General features: G+C 37.4%; 1 pseudogene across 1 annotated transcript; it reads right to left on the reverse strand.

Moving 5' to 3' along the window:
• Positions 1–248: 248 nt before the first annotated feature.
• Positions 249–3648, reverse strand: LOC148861088 (putative pectinesterase/pectinesterase inhibitor 21; annotated as a pseudogene). The gene is made up of 3 exons (XR_016094901.1): positions 2612–3648; positions 2020–2514; positions 249–473 (listed from the first exon to the last, which is right to left on the reverse strand). The product of XR_016094901.1 is annotated as a putative pectinesterase/pectinesterase inhibitor 21 (transcript).
• Positions 3649–7152: the final 3504 nt, after the last annotated feature.

The raw sequence follows: 7152 nt of genomic DNA on the forward strand, positions 1-7152 counted from the left end.
TCTAGGTTTATGAAAAATGGAGTGATTTAGATCTCTCATGATGAGTCTTACTCACCAAATGAATGCCCTACGATGTAACCTTCAGACTAGAAAAATAAGAACACAAACTAGAAACAACAAGATTACATCAAACAAAAGTCTCACTTTATTGATTAAAGAAACAACAAAAAGATACAGGTTGGCTTTAAATGAGCAAAAGGAAATTGTATTTCCAACATCTCATCCTGTTCCCGTCTGTTGCCTTTTGTCAAGTGATAACTACTTGGATTAGTACTTCAATCCAAGGATGAAAGGTAGTCCGGTGTCTTTCAACCACTCATTTCCTAGAATGAATGGTCCGGCAGTGAAGCGAAGAGCCTCATTCCTATCGGTGATGACCTTGAAACCCTTCCATTTGACCCTTTGGGCGGTATTAGCACCTGGACCACGGTTGTTATACTCAGCATAGAACAAAGTATCGAGTGCAAAGTTGCCACTCCATGGCATTGACGGGTTTTTCGAAGCCCTCAAAATTATTACTAGTCCCACAATAAAATATTTGCAGTAAAAGTGGTTCTAGGTCGAATCCCACAGGGAGCAAATCAGTAATCTCTTAGCCGAATGGGTAAAGTAATTGTGTGAGAAAATTAAATAACTAAAATTAAAAGAATAACAAACTAAGCAAACTAAGCAAACAAAGAGAAAATCATCTTACCGAATTCTGGTTCAAGGGTTCGGGTTGAATCGATTGGCCATCGATCCTAGGTACAATTCAGCATTCTTGCAATTCAAGCATTTAACCTTAGATTTATTAGGATAGCCATAATAAACCTTGTGTTTCCCTAATTCAGTTGACTAAACCCAGCATTCGATCAACACTTATCACCACTCAACTGGGTACAATAGCGTTCCATGTTAAACAATGATAGCATTAAGATTTGTGAAAATAGTTAAACCAAAATAACAATAATTGAGATAGCTGCAATTATTGAATTTTGTTCCATCGATTCTTTTAGGTTGAACCATGTTAAAACATTGGTCAAAGGCTGTCACGAACAATTGACCCAAAAAGATAACAACCTAATTGCTACTTGTACCATTATTCGTGACAATTACGGATCACCAAAATCATGGATAGCAGTAGGAAAATCAACATTAATTCAGTTTGTTAGACTAATTAACATTAACATCCAATAAAAATGTGCACAAGAACCAATGAATACTTGAATTAAAAAGAAAAAAAATAAAGTAACTACAGAACCTCACAATGACACAATCGAACCTCCCCCCTTGAACCAGAAAAAGAAGCTTAGTTGCTCATGATCTGCGCAATCTCCATGCTCTTCTTCTCCATAGTCGAACTGCCTTCTTGCTTCTTGGTCTTCTTGATGATCTCTTGGATCTTGGAATGAGTGATTGCTAGAGCTGGTTTGCCCCCCTCTTTATATAGCCAAAGGAGATGGCTGTTTTCCAACTCCTTCTAGGAGATCATCTTATCTTTAGGGTGTTTTGATCTTATTTTGAACTAATCCTATCCTATCTCTTATCTAATGCTCTAATCTCAATCTTCTTATCTCTCTAGGATTACATTCAAGACTTTAGATCTAATAAAACTCTCTCATTGGAGATTACAATCGAAATTCGGACTCTTAACTCTTGAATTCGAGTTGGGCTGCTTCAAGGTACTTCTGCGAGTTGGGCTTAAGTTGTGAAATGGGCTTGGCTGCGAACTTGCTCCGACTTTGGACTCATTTTCGTACTCAATGCGGGCCGTATCTGTCAAAACCCAAACATAAAAGTTGTGGGCCTTCCTTTCATCTTTCTAATACTTCTTGAATTGTCCAATTCGGTGTCCGGAATTGAGAGTTAAGCCCAGATTACTGACTGTCGCCGAAACTGTGCAAAATCACCCGATTTGCCCTGTTTTCTTCCAATTGCCTTCTTTATTGCCCTAAATCGAAATACAAGAGTAATGAGTCCATTTAAATGCTAAATAAATGTAAAAGAGTGAATATTAGGGGATAAAATTAGGGTTCGTTTTGGTCTCATCAGGCATCCACCCTTCGGGTCTTATGAAATCACCAATGGCTGATTCCATGATAATTGTCGTTGCATATTTTTTCCATGGGCGGCCCAAGAATGAAGGGATCTTTAACTTATCAACGGGGAGCTGTTGATCTGGGACGATATTGCAGTTTTGGATCACAATACCAGTTTCCTCATTCTGGAACATCTTTCCTTGTGCTGTTACTGTGTTTTGCTGGTTGTCCATAGGCCTTCTAACAATGATTTGACAGTCTTGCATCACTGCTTTCGCGTTACCGAATATGAAGTCAATGGTGCCAGAAACAACACAGTTCTGATAGAATTGACGCTTGGCTTGGACATACAAGGTGTCTTGGTATCCATCCATTTTGCAATTGAAGAATGCCGCTTTATCACCTTGGACGCGAAGCGCCACTGCTTGGTGCCCTTGGGGACCGGCTGTGTTTTCGAATCCCATCGACTTGGCGATGAATCCATCCGCAATAACAGCTATAGAAGGAACAAACAATTATAAGAAAAAACTTATTAGAATCAAGTAAGAATAACAAAAGGAAAAGGAATGTTAGGCTGATAAGGTCCAACTTACAAAATGAGGCAGTCTGAAATGTTGTTTCTCTTCTTTCCGGTGACAACTGTACTCGTTGGCCCATCTCCATACATGAAAATATTATTTTGACCTTTGGTAACTATAATGTATTCATCATAGGTCCCGGCTTTCACATAGATAACATATCTAGATACGCTATTCTTGGGGCATGCGGCAATTGCTTCAGCAATTGTCTTATATTGCCCACTACCATCCTTGGCTACCACTGCATTGGGTGTCAACTGTCCATTGCCTTGCAGAGATAAAAGCTTACGGTCCTTTAGTGTAAACCAAGTAGGGTAACCTTGTGCATCTAGAAGTCGGCGTCGAGAGTTGATGTTTGTGTCAAAGCGGATATTTAAGGCTTTGAGTATCGCAGACAACTCGGTGACGATGGTGAGGGCATTGCCAGTAAGTTGAGTGGCATTGAGGAGCCCGTTCTCCATTGAACTCTTCAGCTTTGGGTGTTCGAATCCTTCGGTGCATGTCTCTTCATAAGACACGACAGCGCTCAACCAGTTCTTGAGCTCCCCAACAGGATCACTTGCTGGGTGCCTTTTAGGGTCATTCACCATGGAGATGGCGGATTGCAACTCGGAGATGGCATATTGCATCAATTCCTTGCAATCCCCGACTGCCATCTTATCGATGGAGCTATTGGCGTCTTTGCCTATAACACCAAACTTTTCCATTGCTTCTTGCACCTCCTGGACGATGGCCTCAAAGGCAGCCTTCAGGTAGTCATGGGGGGTAGAACTTTCATTTTTGGCTACAGGGGTAAGGGTTTTAATGCAAGAATCCTTGTAGTCGGCAGAGGCACAGATTGCACTGACACTTTTCATTGTCGTTGATGTACTACCGCTGGCAATGTCTTTTGCAGACAAGTCATCCTTGGGATGCCTACTTTTGTTTACACCAACAACGGTACCGATGACGACACCAACAACGAGGATTAGTGATATACCAAGGGCTATAAGCTTTCCCATTTCTCTAATTGCCCACTTTCACTTTCTCGCTCCGCTAAACAAACAGAGGTTCAGGTTGAGGAGCTAGCTAGTGTGTGAGAAGGTTTATAACATGCACGGTTAATCCCAATTTAGCATAACTACTAACTAAAGAACAACATGAAAGTTGCATTTAGAATGGGGACTTTGACTGTATATTATTGTTCCAAATTTCTTTATGGAAACAAGCAGTTAGAGGTAGTTCCAAATTTCTTATTCACCATCGGTTTTCCTATAAGAACTCATAATTAATTAATCATATAGTACTTTTGACTTTTCTGTTTCCACTTTCTATTTGTGTATTTGTATATTTGTATATCTATGTGGGCATTATCTATGTGTTATGTGTTTCAACTTTAATTTAAAGCACAATCAGATTCCAAAAACATTTATATATACTAGTAAATTTGCATATGCTTTACACATGGAAATTTTAGATGATAAAGATAGTATACATCCAAATTACTTTAAATTTTCTATGTTTTTTTGTGTGCAAAATAATTCTTTATTAGAGATGTATGTCCCAAGAGTTTTCTACAAAAATTATGTATTTTTTTGTAATTTTTTGTGTTTTTGTCTTTCTTTAATTTTTAGTATTTAAATATGACATAATGGTTTGACCCCATTTGATCTAGATGGATGAATTGCTTACCACCACCTAGACAGAAGGGCAATTTCACTTTTTTGGCTAATGTTTAAAAAAAAAAGAAATATATTGTTACAACTATTGGATATAGACCTAACAACAAAGTTTATTGGTGAAAAATATATTAAATATATCATTTAATGAGAGATAATGGGTGTTGGCTACTCAAATATATGACTTAATGTGAGGGATTTGAATGAGGTGAAAAATATTAGTTCAAATTACTTTTTTTATATTTCCATATGTATAAGAATAATTCTTATTTATGGCACTTGTTTTTGTTTGATATGATGAATTACAATATTAGGGATGTGCCCAAAATGTTTTTATTCCAAAATTTGTATTTTTTTCATTTTATCTTTTTCATAATTTTTATTATTTAATTATGACATCAAATATTGACACATTTCACCTAAAGGTTGAACTATTGACTTTGACCAAATAGGATAGTAAATTTCATTTTTTGGTTGGTTTTAAAATTTGTATGTCATTTCCATTATCAATAAAAAGAATTCTTCTTTATGACTATTTAATATGAGTAATATAAGATATCAAAGAAATGACTCATTTTTCTACATTTTTTATTTTTTAAATTTGTTTCTTTTTTAAATATTTTATTATTTAACTATGACATCATGGATTCACTCAATTGATTCAGATGGTTGAATTGCCTTACCCACCACTTGGATGGAAGAATGATTTCATTTTCTATGTTAATTTTCAAAAAGGATAAATTGTTGAAGCCTCCGTTGAAATTTTAATTATTGATGCAATCTCCCCAAAAGTTTGGTACTTGCAATTGCCTCCCCTAAACTTTCTAATACATTTGCAAGTAAATCCCCTCTCTTAGAACGATTCTGCTCTTCATACATCGTCATACATCATCCTGAGACTGTCCAATATGTCCTTGGAAAGTTCGATCTGATCGAACTGCCTCTGTACTGGGTTATCAAGGGAGGCAATGATATAACACCAGGCAAGGGAGTTTTTCTCCTCCCATTCCTGATAGTCTCTCCTTCAGGCCTCAGAAGCCCTATCACCCGGACGTTCCGGGGCAGGATTCTTTGCCACTTTGCCTAGCTTTTCAGAAGCTAGGACCAGCATAAGGTTCCTGTACCAGTCGGCATAGTTTGGGCCCTTTAACTTGTTGTCATCAAGCAATTTTGCAAATGATCCGTTTGCCATTTTCTGATAAAAGAGCAAACATCAGTCCACAACCATATTTGATTCATGTTCATTTTATAGATATGAATTTTAATATACGTTCCATTTCCATTTATTCATCTCTGAGGTTTCCCTCCTTTCTCAGTGACAGAGACTACGGGTTATCTTTGGAAATGTGAGAAATCACATAGGGAGCATGGAGCCAACTGTTTCAGCTGCATAACCCCACCACCTTTCTGTGAAGGATCATATCCACTCATCATATGAGTTTTCCCTTTGGCCTCTATCAGATAAGGTTCAAAGCCGTTTTCAGGGTAAACCTTTTTGTCCAGTGAGTGCTTTCCCATCATATTCGTGAACGCCAAGGTACCATGAGAGAGTTCCCATTTTCTGGTGAAGCCCCTCCCACATCGGTCTATGATGCCCCTATCATCTTATGAAACACTTAGACAAGCCCAATAGCAAATGGATAACCCATTTTCTGGTGCGTTTCCTCATTATTGAAGAACCCATTCTCATGCTAATGATGGAAGGCCTTTAGAGAGTTCATCATATGAATCTCTCTATCACATGTACTCATATAAGCTGGAGGGAACAATTAATTATGCCCTAGTTCTAATTTTAGGTCAAACCAAAGTGGCTCCCACTGACTTTCATAAAGCCAAATTTCGGCAGGCCTAAATCGGTTAGGGTTCCGCACGTGACCTCTTGATGAGGTGTGGGGCTCACCACTGAGGGAGGTCATCCAATGACCAAAAGGGAGACACCATGGCAATGATGTGCATTCAGCCATGGTGTGCGCAAGAGCCACTGTTGATTGAGCATGGGCCAAGCATTTATGGCCCATGTACGTAGCACATCACACATCTATACATCTTATGCAGGGATAAATTGATCCAATCAATTAATCATCTATAAGGCCCATTTGAAGCCCATTTTAAATCCATAATATTAACCATTAATATTATCTAGGTATATGGGTCGAATGGTTCAGCCCATATAGCTTTATGTGTTAAGTGGGCTTTTAGCAATTTTAACTATTTAAAATTGGGCCTTTACAGGTTGGGCCGAATTAACCATCTAATTAAATATCAATCCTCAGGTCCATTAGTGGAAAAAATAGGGCTGACTTTCAGCCTTGATTAAACCCTAGATTCAGTCTAAACAGTTTGAACCAATCTTGGTTTCAATGGGTCTAGGGTTTGATTTTTAATTAAATCTTTAATTCAACAAAATAATCTGAAATTAAATACTGATAAAATAAAATCAAGAATCAGTCAAACAGGGTTGTTCGCACAATTCATCCTGCAAAACAGAGGTTAGACCACAGTTTGTAGTTTCATAAACTACAAATCGCAGATTGTAATTCTCCCATTTGCGAAATCTCCTTCTCTACGAAATCGCCTTTTCTACGCCGTCATCTTCGATCCAAAAATAAAAATAAATAGAAATCATATTTCTATTAATGATTACATCAGATCGAATACCTATACATTCAGTCTAAAAAAATAAAAAAAAAATTACAGACCAAATGTAACAAAATAATCTAAAATATGCAAAATCGCAGGTTCCCTGCGTAAACCAAGATTTCGATCTCCTCTTGTACGAACAGCCCATAAATCAAGAAAATCATGAAGAATAGTTCTAAATAATAATCAGATTTATATAAAATTAATTTCAGATTATTCGCCCATTAATTTTGGGAACAAATTTCCCAAAACCCATAT

Source organism: Nelumbo lutea, chromosome 4, assembly GCF_056320005.1.
Source record: "Nelumbo lutea isolate HS-2025 chromosome 4, American lotus-T2T, whole genome shotgun sequence".
Classification (NCBI taxonomy): domain Eukaryota; kingdom Viridiplantae; phylum Streptophyta; class Magnoliopsida; order Proteales; family Nelumbonaceae; genus Nelumbo; species Nelumbo lutea.